We start from the raw sequence: 16720 nt of genomic DNA on the forward strand, positions 1-16720 counted from the left end.
CTGAACAAGAGCAAAAGAGAATCTTCAAAACCTTGTACACACGTAAGAACCAGCTTAAACACAACCTGCCCTCAGCAGCACAACAAAATACAAGAGGTGGTGGACAGAGTGACACTCAGGTAACCAGGTGGTGGGAAGGTCCCACCAAAGAAAGACCCAACAACCATCAAAACCCAAAGACAAACACAGAGCCAACTTAAATGACAGCCCAACACCAGTGAGCTCGGGAGATCAAGGAGACTGCACCACTGAATCTCACAGGTATTCTACCACAGGAGTTCACACCATAAATCCAGAGAGCCAGAACAGATCAATTTAAGAAGCAGAGGCTAACAAGAAGAGTCTCAAAAACAATAAGAAGACAAACAGTCCCCAAATGAAAGGAAAGGAGGAAGCCTCAGAAAGTATGCTAAATGAAATAGAGGCAACTCAACTATTAGATACTGAGTTCAAAGCAATGATTATCAAGAAGCTCAATGAGCTCACGATGAACTATGAGAAACTACAGGGAAACTACAGTGAACTCACTGCAAACTATATCAATGTGAAAAACAGAAGAGAAACTATCAACAAGGGCCAAGAGGAAATGAAGAATACAATTTCTGAACTGAAGAACACAGCAGAAGGAATCAAAGGCAGGATCGGTGAAGCAAAAGATCGTATCAGTGGGCTTGAGGACAAAGTAGAAAAAAACACCCAAAAAGAGCAAGAAAAGGAAAAGAGGCTCAGAAAGAATGAAGAGGGATTAAGAGAAATGCAAGACAATATGAAACGTAATAATATACATATAATAGGGATACCAGGAGAAGAAGAAGGGCAAGGGACAGAAAACCTATTTGAAAAAGTAATGATGGAAAATTTCCTTAATTTGATGACAGAAAAAGTCACACAAATCCAGAAAACACAGAGAGTCTCAAACAAGAGGAACCCAGAGGCTCACTTCAAGACACATCATAATTAAAATGGCAAAATACCAAGACAAAGAGAGACTCTTAAAAGCAGCAAGGGAGAAACAGGAAGTAATGTACAAGGGAGCTCTGGTAAGGTTAGCAGCTGACTTCTCAGTGGAAATGCTCCAAGCCAGAAGAGAATGGCAACAAATATTCCAAGTAATGAGAACCAGAGGCTTGCAAAAAAGGCTACTTTACCCAGCAAGGATCTCAATCAAGATAGAAGGCCAAATAAGGACCTTCCCAGACAAAAGAAGTCTAAAAGAATACAGTTCCACCAAACCAGCTCTGCAAGACATGCTAAGGGGACTGCTTTAAGAAAAGGAAAAGAGAGAGAGAGAGGGGAACACAGGTATGAAAATGGCAATGAATAAGTACCTATCAATAATAACCTTAAACGTAAATGGATTAAATCCTCCAATCAAAAGACATAAAATAGCTGAATGGATAAGAGAGCATGACCTACACATATGCTGCCTACAAGAGACCCACCTCAAAACAAAAGACCTACACAGACTGAAAAGGAAGGGCTGGAAACAAATTTTCCCAGCAAATGGACAGGAAAAAAAAGCCAGGGTAGCAATACTCATATCAGACAAAATAGACTTCCAAAAAAGGTCCATAAAGAGAGACCCAGAAGGTCACTTCATAATACTCAAGGGAAGAATTCACCAAGAAGACATAAACATATTGTAAATATATATGCACCCAACATAGGAGCACCCAAATAAATAAAAGAAAATCTTAGAGGACTTCAAGAAAGGTATTGACAGCAACATAATTATAGTAGGGAATTTTAACACCCCACTGTCAAAAATAGACAGATCTTCCAAAGTATCAACAAAGATATTGTAGCATTGAACAATGCCCTAGAGGAAATGGACTTAACTGATATATACAGAGCCCTCCATACCAAAGAAGCAAAATACACATTCATTTCAAATGCACATGAAAGGTTTTCAAAGATAGACCACATGACAAGACACAAAACAAGGCTCAATAAATTCAAGAAAATTGAAATCATACCAAGCATTGTCTCTGACCACAAGGGACTGAAACTAGAAACCAACCCCAAGGAAAAAAACCCCAAACACTCAAAATCATAGAGATTGATTATTAAACAATGCTATTAAACAATGAATGAGTCAAGAATAAAATTAGGGAAGAAACCAAAAAGTTTCTGGAAACAAATGAAAATGAACTCACAACAACCCCAACTTATGGGACACAGCGAAGACAGACCTGAGAGGGAAGATCATAGTGACACAGGCCTACCTAAAAATGACAGAAACATTTCAAACAAAAAACCTAATCCTACGTCTATAAGAACTCAAGGAACAACAACAAAGACAGCATAGAGCAAGCAGAAGGAAGAAAATAACCAAGATCAGAGCAGAGTTAAATGACATAGACACTAAAGGCACAATTCTAAGAATCAATGAATCCAAAAGCTGGTTCTTTGAAAAGATAAACAAAATCAACAAGCCTTTAAGCAGGCTCATAAAGAAAAAGAGAGGACCCAAATAAACATAATCAGAAATGAAAGAGGAGAGAGTACAACAGACACCACAGAAATACAAAGGATTGTAAGAAATTACTATGAAGAACTATATGCCAAGAAATTTGAAAACCTAGGTGAAATGGACAAATTTATAGAAAAATATAATCTTTCAAAACTCAATGAAGAAGAAGCAGAAAGCCTGAGCAGACCAATAAAAGCAGATGAAACTGAAGCAGTAATCAAAAATCTCCCAACACACAAAAGCCCTGGACCAGATGGTTTCACAGGAGAATTCCATAAAGCATTTAAGGAAGAGCTAACTCCTAACCGTCACAGACTATTCCAAAAATCCAAAAAGATGGAAGACTTCCAAACTCTTTTTATGAAGCCAGCATCACCTAATCCCAAAACCAGATAAAGACACAACAAATAAAGAAAACTTCAGGCCAATATCGCTGATGAACACAGACACTAAAATCCTCAACAAAATATTGGCAAACTGTATCCAACAATACATTAAAAAGATCACACACCATGACCAAGTGGGATTCATCCCAGGGATGCAAGGATGGTTCAATATTCTCAAATCAGTAAGTGTAATACACCACATAAACAAAAGGAAAGACAAAAATTACATGATATCAATAGATGCAGAAAAAGCATTTGATAAGGTACAGCACCCATTTATGATAAAAACACTCAGCAAAGTAGGAACAGAGGGAGCTTTTCTCAATATAATAAAGGCCATATATGAGAGACCTACAGCCAATATCATACTCAATGGGCAAAAATTAAAATCTTTACCAATAAGATCAGGAACAAGACAAGGCTGTCCACTTTCACCACTTCTATTCAATATGGCATTGGAAGTTTTAGCCACAGTGATCAGACAAGGAAATAAAAGACACCCAAATCAGAAAGGAGGAAACAAAACTGTCACTGTTTGCAGATGACATGATAATGTACATAGAAAATCCTATAGACTCCACCAAAAAACTGCTCAACCTAACAAATTAATTTGGCAAAAAAGTAGGATGCAAAGTCAATATCCAGAAATCAAAGGCATTTTTGTACACCAACAATGAAAGAGCAGAAGCAGAAACCAAGAAAAAAATCCCGTTTGTCTTTCTTGCCAGGGCAGGAGTCCATGTCTTACTTTCCTAAGAGCAACATCAAGTTATTTAGATATAAAATGTAAACTTAGGGGCTTGATATTCCCATTTAAGTTTGGTATTTGATCTTTCACAGGAGCAAACTCGCAGAGGTATGATGTTACAGGCTTTGAGAGCACTAATACTCAGAGACAAGGCTAAGGCCCATCTAGGCCACAGATAATCCTTGTCCACGAGATCAAAAGTTAAACCATATTACTTTATCATAAAAATGTTCATAGAATCATAATTCATATCACAACTTTGGCTTTTTGTCGAGGGGAGAGAGGAGGAACCATGAATCATATGAAGAATGTTTATGTGCCTTTGTAAAGTATGGTTCCCCATGTGCACTACCGCTGTGTTTACAAAGATCTAGGTGAGACATTCCTCTTAAAGTTTAGTGCCAAGAAATACTGAGTCTCTGAAGATAAACCAGGGTGCTTTCTTGCATCATACATAATTTTTATTTCTTTTTGTTAGGGCTATCAGGACACTTGGAGCAAATTTACCCTCAATCTTTGCGTATGGTTAATCTTCCCTAATGGCTTTAACATTCCCCAAAGTCAGGAATGCTACTATATGTGTGACTCACCACAATACTCTTGCAAATCCTTTTTGGAAACTGGCAGGATATTGAAAAAAAATTACTGGCTCAATAAAGCTCTCTGTTTTCTGAACTCTAGCCCCTTACAGTGTATTAATGCTCAGGGACACATGTAATAACTTGGAGACAGCTGAAGCTACCAGTCAACTTCCTGTATAGAATTTTTTTCTGTATCTGGAATATTTTCAAGCTTGGAAATGAAGTCCTCATTCTTAAGTATTTTACAGACTTTATTCTCCCAAACTCGATCAAATTTAATAAGCTTAAAGGCTATATTCTCTGGCAAGGACAGGCCTAAAGCACGTTTTTAATCCTCAGTTGAAATATGATAAACAATTGGCTCCCTTTTACATTATTCTGAGTTTTATAGAATTTACTTCCACATGTAATTTATGCACTGAGAAAAGTTGTACATAAAAATATTTAAGAAACATTTTATTGAAATAATTTTTAGAGAAAAGTCCTTTTTAATGAGGTTTATTCTGAAGTTCAAAAATATTACCACTTGATGGCAAGAGGGAGGAGGGGACAGGGGTTGGGTGGGGACAGACAAAGGGAAGAAAAGGGGGACATCAGTAATAGTGTCAACAATAAAAATAAAGTAAAAAAATTACCACTAAATAAGATTAAAACTTCACTTTGAAACAGAATCATCTGCAACCCACTGAATAGGAGAAAATATTTGCTGACCATATATACAAGGCCTGTCTAGAAAAAGTCCAATCATTGTTAATGTAATGAGAATGGTTTGTGTAACACTGATGTAGCCTCGCAGCCAAGGAGAGTGGACTGGAATGCACATGCATGAACAATGATGGCTTCACTGTACTAGTCAGCGGGGGTGATAGACACTTTTCAATATGTGTACTGTGTAGCCTTCATATTCAAGTGACTGAATGATTAGAACAATAAATCTGCACCCAATTTTGCATTAATGTTAAACATTCCTCCACAGAAACTATTCAGATGATTCAGAAGGCTGCAGCTATTGGGCAACTGGTGATTGTTAGCTTCATCATGGCAATTCAGCACGTCCCCTACTGAGATTTTGGTGAAACATCCTATCACCCAGGTGACTCAGCTCCCCTACAGCCCAGATTTGGTGCCCTGTAACTTCTGGCTTTTCCCAAAACTAAAATCACCTTTGAAAGGGAGAAGATTCAGACCATCGATGAGATTCAGGAATGTGACAAGGCAGCTGATGATGACTGGAACTGTGTGGGGTCCCAGGGTGCCTATTTTGAAGGGGACTGAGATGTCATTGTCCTATGTACAATGTTTCTTGTATCTTGTATCTTCTTCAATAAATATCTTTATTTTTCGTATTATATGGTTGGATATTTTATGGACAGGCCATCTGACAATGGTCTAGTTAGTAACCAGAATATATAAAACACTACTACATCTCAATACCAACACCCCCCCCAAAAAAAACAATTAAAAATGGGCAAAAGACTTGAATAGACATTTTTGCAAAGATGACATACAAATGGACAATAAACCTGTGAAAAAACTCAACATCACTTACATTAAAGGAAATGTAAATCAAAAGCACAATGAAGTACTACCTCACATCCATTAAGATGGCTACTGTTAAAAAAACAGAAAGTAACAAGTGTTGGTGAAGATATGGAGAAAAGGGAACCCTTGTGTAGTTGGTGGGAATGTAAAATGTTGCAGCTATTGCAAAAAACAGTATGGTGGTTCCCCAAACAAAAATAGAATTACCACATGATTTGCCAATTCTATTCTTGGATATATACCAAAAAGAACTGAAGGCAGAGTCTCAGAGAGATATCTGTACACCCATGTTTAAGAAGCATTATTCACAATAGTCAAAAAGTGCAAACAACCTGTGTCCCTCAGTGAATGAATGGAAAAACAAAAAGAGGTGTACGTAGATGCTGCATAATGACATTTTGCTCAATGATGGACCACATATACCATGGTGATCCCGTAAGATTATAATGGAGCTAAAAATTTCCTATGGTCTAGTGACCTCAGCTGTTGTAACATTGTAGTGAAATGCATTACTTACATGTTTGTAGTGATGATGGTGTAAACAACCTCCTGTGCTGCCTGTTGTAATAAAGCATAGCACATACAATTACAGTAGTAGGCTCGACCAGCTACATTTGTGTAAGTGTACTTTATGATGTTCACATGACAACAGAATCACCTAATAACACATTTTTCAAAATGTATCCCCGATGTTAAATGGCCCATGATTATACATACATGGAGTATCATATAACCTTAAAAAGAAAGGAAATTCTGACACTTGTTTCAATGTAGATGAATCTTGAGGACATTATGCTGAATGAAATAAACCAGTCACAAAACAATTGAGATTTTATGGTTCCATTCATATGAGGTCCCAAGAATAGTCAAATTCATAGAGTCAGAAAGTAGAAGGGTGGTTGCCAGGGAATGGGGGGAGAGAATGAGGAATTATTGCTTAATGGGTATAGAGTTTTAATTGTGCAAGATGAAAAATTCCTGGAGACTGCTTGCACAACAACATGGATGCACTTACCACTACTAAACTATGTATATATATTTAAAATAAAGAAAACATAGTTACTGATGTACAAGTATTTCTAGAGCATCTTACATGTCCAGAGGATGTGAGAAGAAAAGACCAAAGGTTGGGCTCTCACATGAGAAGCTACATGAATCCCAGGTAGGGCATGTGCTGTCATGAGGGGTATAGCCGTAAGGAAAGGAATAACCAAAAGATGTTATAAGGGAGGAACTGCCAGACCTTGAAAGATGAGGGTAGCCTCCAGGTCTGTTGCCAGCTCTTAACATAAAACCTGGCACAGAGGCTGTCCTCAACAAATACTGGTCGAATGGAAAAATGGGTAAGAAGGAGAGCCCCAAGATTTGTCATGTGGTTCGCAGATGAATGGCTTTGCTACAGATATAAACTGTGCAGGTGGGAACGGGAGACAGTGTGAAGATAATGACAAGTTCAGTTTTAGACAAGTAGGATCTTATACAACACAGGCATTCATAGTTGGAAATATAGGGCTGAGATGCAAAGCAAAGGTCAAGGTTAGAAACAGGAAGATTGGTTTCATGATCACAGAGGAGGATTTCATGATAGGTGAATGAATCCATCAAGTAAGTCAAAAAAGCAAAGAACTGAAGGCAGACAAAAGTGCCATTGGGACTTGATGAAGGACACAAAGACATATGTGAACTGAGAAGCAGCAGGGTACAGGTGGACAGAAGACTTCCAACAGAACCATTCAAAGTTCTTGTTTTTGGTTAAATCCGAGCTCCTATTAGGAAGTAAGTGGGCCAGATCAGAATTTGTCCCTTCCCTGAAGCAGCACTGTGACATGTGAGGTGACACCTGAGGAAGGGGTGGTTTGTCAATCCTGCCTTGTGCTGGAGAAAGCTGAGGGTTGCAGAGGCTAAGAAGCTTTGAGAACCCAGTTCTAACCTGAAGGCCACTGCAGGAGCCAGAGGGAAGGGGGTCAGTGAGGAAAGAGGCAGAGGAAGTGGAGGAAGCAGGTGTTGGCTATATACTGGAGACCTGACCTTGAAAGGAAGGAGGAAATTTGACAGTAACCAGAAGGATTAACTGGGACAAGGGAAAAGACATTTCACTCGTAGCTTAAGAAAACAAGAGCTGATCCTGCTGGAAGCTCGGGAGAAAGATGTCCAGAGAACGGAAGAAAATGAAGGACCTTTGCAAAGGTGACAATTATTGGAATTGGGTCCTAGATGAAGCCAAAGAAAGGAAATGGGAAAAAATAGTAAGAACAGTGATGGGTTGTTCCAAATGTTTTAAGGTTATTTCAAAGATCCTAACCTTGAAAGAGACAGAGAGAGCTGTGGGCTTTAGAACCAGACAGACCTGGGCTCAATCCCCAGTTTATCCCACACTGGCCATGTCATGTTAGCCCTAGTTTCCTATCTGTCAATTGGGGGTGACTCTATCTTACAGTATTGTTCTGCACCAGAACTGATCTATATGAAGTACTTAGCACTAACTTAAGATATTTCATCAATAAATGGCCATATCAGTCTTCTGCTGAAATTTAGGGCTAGAAGGAAGAGTCTGGGGGCTAAAAGAGGTGAAGATTTGGGATCAGCATTGCACAAAAGTTCTATGGGATGGCAGGATGGAGTATTAGAATTGTTGGATGGCGCCAAGAGGACCTCAGTTCAGGTCTCTATGATTCTGCCTTGTTCTCTAGCAGGGCTCTCATTCTGGAAGAAGCACAAGAGGTAGAAGGTGGCTTTGATGTAGGGCAGAGACGTGAGCGAGGAGGATAGGGACATCCCCACCACAGAGCTTTGGGTAGGCAGTAAGGGCCTTTGGCCAACTATGGACTCTGGACCAGAGGAAATAGAAAGGATTAGTTTAGGATCAAATAAAAAATGGGGAGGCAATCTGATAACTTTAAATTCATATTATACATTTAGGTGCTTTTTAATTAATTTAAATAAGACCTTCTCTTTCCCAAAGCAAATTCCATAGGAACTAAATTCTGACTAAATTTGGCTTACTACCATAGAGTACTTCTCTAGTTCAAATTATCAGCTAGTAGGCTTTTGGTAACAAAAGGGCAGTAAACTATGTTAAAATGGATGCATCGTCGATAAAACAAAACCAGATAGAATCATGACTACATTTTCTGCTGTGACAGAAAACATTTGGATGTACCCAATTAGAACTTTGCAACCTTGGGCACCTGAGACCTTCTGTGTAACAAGGATAAGAACTGTCACATTAAGGCTGTTTTTATTTGAACACCGTTGTTATTATGTTTCTTGTCCTTTTCCAATGGTCCATTATGGGGACAAATTAAAGTATGACTAAGGATTAGATCAATTTAAGACTATGTAATGGTCAAAACGTACCATGGCAGCTAGTGCAGTTCAGCTGAGGCAGCCTCATCACCACTGACTGCTGCAAATGCCCATTTACTGAACACTCTGTGGTGCTCAAACTCTCCATTGCATAAACATAAACACACACACACACACACACACACACACATGCGAAAAGAATTACACAAACATTACTCACTCCTCAACAATGGCAGAAATCCTTTAGAAACCTCCTTCAACTGACAGTGGAAACATATTCTCTTAGGTAATAAACCAACTGTTTTCTATCTTATAGTACCTAAAATATTTTTCTTATTTCTGTAACTATGTATGATGACAGATGTTAACCAGACTTATTGTGGTGATCATTTCACAAGACACAAAGATTGAATCATTATGTTTTATACATGAATATAATGTATATCGATTATACCTCAATAAATTGCAAAAATTATAAAAAGTTTAGAATAAAATTAACATCAGTGTCATAAAAATGACTCTCTAAAAATCCTGAATTTAAGTTTACCACTTCTCTTTGTCCTGTTGCCAATATGCCTAAATAGTGAACAGTAAAAGGATCTATTCTTCTGCTGGGCATTTGACACTGAACTGTCTGAATGGGAACTTGATTGGGACCAGTTGTGCGAAACCATCCTGCATCCTAAGCTCCATCACATTCAACACAATTTGAAGTTGTTGAGTTTATGAGGGCACTGCTTTGTGAGGAATGCCAAAATAGTAGGATATAGTTATTTTCAGCAAACTAGTTTTATTCACTTCATGTTTCCTTGTAGAAATTGTAATTCAGTCATAAACTCCATTTATTCGTGCCTGGTCTGTAACAGCAATCACTCAATAGTTCAACTAAGAAGTCCTTGATTATTTTCACTTTAAAATATCTGTGTTTTGCTGAAATAGATAGAGGGCACTACAATTCAATGAGCACAAAGGGTTTGCTTTGATTTATGGTAGCCTTCTGGGTTTGAGAAAGTGACTCCTGGAAGTCCTGCTTCACCAGACAGATGAAAAACCACAATTAAGATGGAAGGGCCTCTGAGAGTCCACGTGTTCCCTCCCCTGTGGTCAATTAATTTTCTTTCTGTAGGAATTCAAGAATCAGAAAGACTAAGGAACATATTCCAAATCACAGCAATTCAGTGGGATGAATGGGCAGAACCCAGGTCTCCTAACCTTTAAGGCAAAGCTGGGTGACTACACTGTGAAGAAATTTCTGTACTAGTGTTCTAGATTTTGCTTTAGCAAACATTTTGTCATACATTCTTTTGGCTATAAAAATTCATTCATAGACATAGTTCTACCTTCTTACATTCAGATTCAAAGAGACTGTAGCCCTCTTTACTTCTCTATTCAATTCTTTAATTTTAATAGATTTGCAATTCCCATTGAAAAATGCAAATTTTGAGCTTTCTTCTACGTATTTTTTTAAAACCAGTTTTGGCTGACTTCCAAATGACATTAACACAGATTATAAAATGTCTTACTGAAAACTACAGGGAAGATTTGGTTTCCATCAAGGTTATTCTTTATCAGGAACATTTTTAGGTGGTGGTAAAAATACTGCAGATTCACCCAACTCATAGTTGCTTTCCTCAAATCACCAAATTAGTAATTAACACCTCCAAATTTAAAAGGAAATATCAAAAGCTCATCCAGTTTTCCCTGAATTTTTAAAAAGTTTTATCCTTTTTTCTCATCAGAATCTCTCAAAATTTCTGCAGTGATTTTACCTGTTTTTAGCATTTGCTATGTTCAAGTGAACAGAAATTTTTCATCTCAATACTCAACAGGTAAAATAATAGCTTATTCAAGGACACTGAGAAAAGTGGAGGCAGAAACAAATATATAAACCACGGTGATTGGATTTGTTTAGTGCTTTTACATAAAAATAACACTTGGTTCAATTTGAGGGGGGAAAAGGCAGGACTGAAGATGAATACATATACATTGAGGTAAAAATGCACAAGTGCTTCTCCTTCATTAAAGATAAGGTAGGAATACAAGTAAAAGAATCATATTACATTCTGACTCAAATAATAGAGTATTTTCCTTCTCATCCTGATAGAGTGTCAGTAATCTGCTTCAATACTACATCCTTACAGTGCTTATAATAGTTGGAATTTTCTTGACCAGAAGCCTGCTATCTGCCTGAGTAGCTACTCTAGCCACATTTTGATGAACTTTTAACCTTTGTTTTTCTTTCTTTCTTTTTTTAAAGATTTTATTTATTTATTTTTAGAGAGGGGAAGGGAGGGAGAGAGAGAGAGAGAAAAATCAATGTGTGGTTGCCTCTCAGATGGCCCCCACTGAGGACCAGGCCCGCAACCCAGGCATGTGCCCTGACTGGGAATCGAACCTGCGATGCTTTGGTCACAGCCCACACTCAATCCACTGAGCTACGCCAGCCAGGGCTAACCTTTGTTTTTCTTCACGGTGGAACTGTTTGACTCTGGGGACTGGGATGTGTGCCTCTCAGTAGGATGGACAGACGCCTGCTGTAGTCACTGGGGAATGCTGCATCTGCCTTCCATGACTCCATTCCTTAGTGACAGATGCATTAACAGGAATGGAACTAGTCCTCACCAATCTGAGATCCCCACTGAGTCCAAAGAATCTGCAGAAGAATTCCAGGCAGAGAGGGAATGCTGTACCACCCACTCCTCCCCCTCCACAAACAAGGGGGATGTGAATGACACTAAGGTAAGGATTCCTCTTGAGGCCCAAGAATTCAAAATCTACTGACTGCTATATTGTAACTGGGGGAATGTTAGGCTGAATTTGTGAGGGTCAGGGAGAGTTATCTGCTAAACCAAAGTCGGCCCTCCCCTGGCTGGGAGCTGTCCAGTGAAGGCCTCAAAATCTAGCTGCTTCACTGGTTTCTCACAGTCGACCTAAAGACCTCCAGGTCTCTATCTGAGCCTCAGGATACACTTTCCAAGTTATTTTCCGAATGTGTTACGTTTTAGCCAGTGACATGAGTGCTGGAAACAGCTCTAACTTCCTTTTCAATACAATCAGAGCACCTACTTAAATGACAACAGATTTGGCAGCAAAAGGATGTGCCTCACCTTATGGCCACTTTGAGCTATCTGAAATAAGGACATGAAGATACCCTTGCACTTAAGGCACAGAACCTTTGAGCCATGACAGGCTCTGAAGGATTCTGGTAGGACCCTGTAAAATGTATTTGTATATAATTTGGACTTAAATAATGCTGCAATGGATGTGATAGAGTATGATACTTCACATTCTTCACCTTGTTCTGACACGAATGAAATGGGGCACAGAAAAACCTTTTATAGCTTCATGTGGAGTAGCTTTGGGTTAACCAGTTACCCTGAAAATGTGAGGGACCTTAAGGAAAGGAGAGACCTCTGGGAGTTAATCATAATGTCCAGGGCAAGCTCATCCTTCCTTCTTAAACAATTTAAAAAAATTGAAGAGGAAGGAACACTTCCAATCTCATTCTGCAAAGCCAGCATTTCCTTGATATCAAAATCAGACAAATATTACAAAAAAGAAAATTGCAGACAAATATCCTTGATTAACATAGATGTAAACATTTTCAATAAAATATTAGCAAACTAGATTCAACACCATGACCAAGTGGATTTATCCCAGGATGTAAGGATGGGCCAACAGCTGTAAATCAATGTGCTACCTTAACAAAATGAAGGCTAAAAATCATATTATCTCATATAGTCAGAGAAAGCATTTCACAAAATTCAACATCTTTTTATTATAAAAACTCCTTATAAAGTGGATGGAGAAGCAACACATTTCAACATAATAAAGGCTAAATATGACAAACCTACAGCCAATACCATACTCTGTGATGAAAACCTTAGAGCTGCCTCCCTAAGATAAGGAACAAGGGAAGGATGTCCACCACCTCTCCACATGTCAATCATACTGGAAGTCCTAGCCACAGACAAGAAAATTAAAAGAATCCAAATTGGAAAGAAAATGTAAAACCCTCACTATTTCCAGATGTCATGATGCTACACACAGAAAACTTTAAAAACTCTACCAAAAAAACTATTAGAATTACTGAATGGATTCAGTGAAGTTGCAGGATACAAAAAAAATACAGAAGTCTGTTGCATTTCTATACATCAATAATAAACAATCAGAGGAGAAATTAAGATAACAATCCTATTTACAACCACATCAAAAGCATAAAATACTTAGGAATAAATTTAACCAAAGAGGTGAAAGACCTGTATTCTGAAAACTATAGAACACTGAAGAAAAAGATGAAGAGGATATACATAAATGGAAGGATATACCACACTCATGGACTGGAAGGATTAATATTGTTAAAATGTCCTCACTGCCTAAAGCAATGTAAGAGTCAATGTAATTCTATGGCAATCCAAAATACCAGTGACATTCTTTTTAGAATTAGAATGATCCTAAAATTTATATGAAACCACAAAGACGCTGCATAGCCAAAAGAAACCTTGAGGAAAAAAAAGCAAAGTAAATGTATCACATTCCATGACATCAAACTCTACTGCAAAGTTACAATAATCAAAACAGTATGGTACTGGCATAAAAACAGATATATATAGAGAGAGAGCTTAATGAAATAGAATAGAGAGCCCAGAAGCAAATCCTTGCTTATATGGTCAATTAATCTATGATAAAGGAGGCCAGGCTACACATTGGACTTGTAAAGATTGCAAGGACTGTCCCATTGAGGATAAGTGGTGTTGGGAAAATGGGACAGATACATGCAAAAGAAAATAAAATTGGACTACTTTCTTACATCATATAAAAAAATAAACTCAAAATGAATTAAAGACTTAAAGGCAAGACCTGAAACCATAAAACATTTAGAAGACATAGGCAGTAAACTCCTTGACATAGGTCTTAGAAATATCTTTTTGTATATGTCTCCTCAGGCAGGAACAAAAAAATAAACAAATTGGACTACATGAAACAAAAAACTTTTTGCACAGTAAAGGAAACCACCAACAAATGAAAAGGCAACCTACTGAATAGAAGATATTTGACAATGATATATTCAATAAGTGGTTAACATCTAAAATATGTAAGGAACTCATATAACTTAATACCAAAAAGACAAACAGTCTGTTTAGAAAATGGGCAGAGACCCTGAATAAACATTTCTCCATACAGATGGCTAATAGACAGAAAAAGATGCTCAACATTACTAATCATCAGAGAAATGCAAATGAAAACCACAAAGAGATATTACCTCATACCTGTCAGAATGGCCATCATCAATAAATGACATGTGCTGGAGAAGAGTTAGAGAAAAGGGAACCCTTGTGCATTTCTGGTGAGACTGTAAATTGGGGTAGCCACTACGGGAAACAGTATTGAGATTTCTGAAAAAATTAAAACTAGAGCTGCATATGACCCATCAATTCCACTCTAGGTATTTATTTGAAGAAAACATAGCAGCATTATTCATAATAGTCAAGATAGGGAAGCAACCTAGATGCACGTTGATAGAAGAATGAACAAAGACGTTGTGAGATACATATGTATTACAATAATATATAATATTATATATAATATTACTCAGCAATAAAAAAGAATAAAATCTTGCCACTTGCAACAACATAGATGGGCCTATAGGGTATTATGCTAAGTGAAATAATCTAGGCAGAGAAAAAAATACCACATAAGTTTACCTGTATGTGAAATCTAAAAAACAAATGAATAAACAATATAGAAACAGAACCACAGAACATACAGAACAAACTGTTGCCTAAGGGTTGGGGGCATGGGTACAATAAAATATGTAAATAAAGCTCACTTTCATTCACATGAAAAAAAAAGATGTCTGGGTCTCATCTTTTAAATATGCGGGGGAAAAAATAAAAGAATAAGCTGTCTTGCAGAGGCCTCCATTGCTTGAGGACTATGTGGGGAGACTCCACTGTCCTGTAGACAAAGCTTCTTCCAGGGAGAAAATGAATGTCCTGGAAATGGCATTACTCCACAGAGGAAGATATTAAGAGGCCTCTTTCCACACAAGACAAGGAGCAGGAGACAGCGCCTAAAGCTTGAGGCTAGTGAGTGGCTGGCTGCCTCATCTATGCTGTTAGGAGCTCTTACTGATGTTACAGATATCCTGCTGTTGCCTGTCTTCCTAGGGATACTTCTCTGGGTCTCAGAGCACCTTTGAATTTGGTTCCTTAACATAGTCACTGCTGGCCTGTCTGTCCTGACAGCTTTTCAATGCTGTTAAAGTCCTCATTTTGCGATCAACTCAGTGTTTTCTATCTCAAATAAAAACCTCAACATATTAATGATTCACATTAAGAAATTCTTTTAAATAATTTGCTACTCTGGACACACATAATTCTACTTAATTCTGAGTATCATGTTCATTTTTCTATCCCTACTCACTATATTTATACTGCACACATTGCCGTACTGCTTGGGGCCCTCTGCAATGCTGGTGGTGAAATGAAGGCTTCTTTTCCCTTGAATTTCTCTCTCGGCAGATGATCACTGCTGACAACAGTCAACTGTAAGTACGAAATTTCTCTGCAAAGTTTTTCTGAGACATCACAGCAACAGCAACTCACAGAGAGATCTTGCATGGCAAAGCGGAATGAAAAAGGTTCAGATGCTGGTTTGAGAGAGAGGGGCCCGTCATACCCTGGGCTCTGAGACACTGTAATAAGTCACCACAAGTGACAGTTTATAGTATGATAAATAACCTTGCAATTTACTTGTTAAATCTTATTTTCTCTGGTGCCAGCTTAATTCCAGAAAGTAGCTTATCTACCTTGGTTCTAAAAGTTTGAAATTAATTTTTTAAGTAAACCTTTCTCATTCTAAATGTATAAAAAGACCTAGGATTGTTGTTTTTAAAAAAATTTGCTTTGTGGCCCCGGCTGGCATAGCTCAGTGGATTGAGCTTGGGCTGTGAACCAAAGTGTCGCAGGTTCGATTCCCAGTCAGGGTACATGCCTGGGTTGCAGGCCATGACCCCCAGCAACCGCACACTGATGTTTCTCTCTCTCTCTCTCTCTCCCTCCCTTCCCTCTCTAAAAATAAATTAAAAAAATCTTTAAAAAAAATCTTAAAAACAAAATCTGCTTTGTCATCTTAAAAGTAAGTATCAATTATAACTACTATCAATTTAAATGCTATGAGAAGATGAATCTCTGGTATCATTAAATTTTCTACAGCAGTATGAAATGTTTGCTTGATAGGCTTAATCTGATAGTGAATTTTGTGGAAAGAGTACATAAATATATGTAAATATATAATATATACACATTTTAACTTGTGGATAATTGAAATATACAGGTGGGCAAAAGTAGGTTTGTAATTTTGAGTACACGAAACAATGAACTTATTCTTGTATTATTATTTATTAATTATTATATTATTTATTACTAACCTACTTTGCCCATCCTTGCTTATATTTGAACCAACAAATGTGAACCTCTATTATGTGTGTCTGAAGGGTTTTTGTTTGTTCTCATTTGGGGCAAATAATTAACTGTACTTATTACTTTCTAATAATTTGGGGGAACATGACAGAGTTGAAATCAAGAAAAACTAAAAAACAACCAACCTAACACAAAATTTCAGGAATGGATAGTTTAAATGAAATATTAGTGAAAACTCTAGTATTGATTACTACCATTGC

At 37.7% G+C, this 16720-nt stretch overlaps 1 protein-coding gene across 2 annotated transcripts in view; it reads right to left on the reverse strand.

The window, feature by feature from the left end:
* JPH1 (junctophilin 1) overlaps nt 1–16720 on the reverse strand; it is a 91323-nt gene that overhangs the window by 27156 nt on the left and 47447 nt on the right. The window lies entirely within an intron of this gene.

This window comes from Phyllostomus hastatus, unplaced genomic scaffold, assembly GCF_019186645.2.
Source record: "Phyllostomus hastatus isolate PE091 unplaced genomic scaffold, TTU_PhHast_1.1 phas_contig_65, whole genome shotgun sequence".
Lineage (NCBI taxonomy): Eukaryota > Metazoa > Chordata > Mammalia > Chiroptera > Phyllostomidae > Phyllostomus > Phyllostomus hastatus.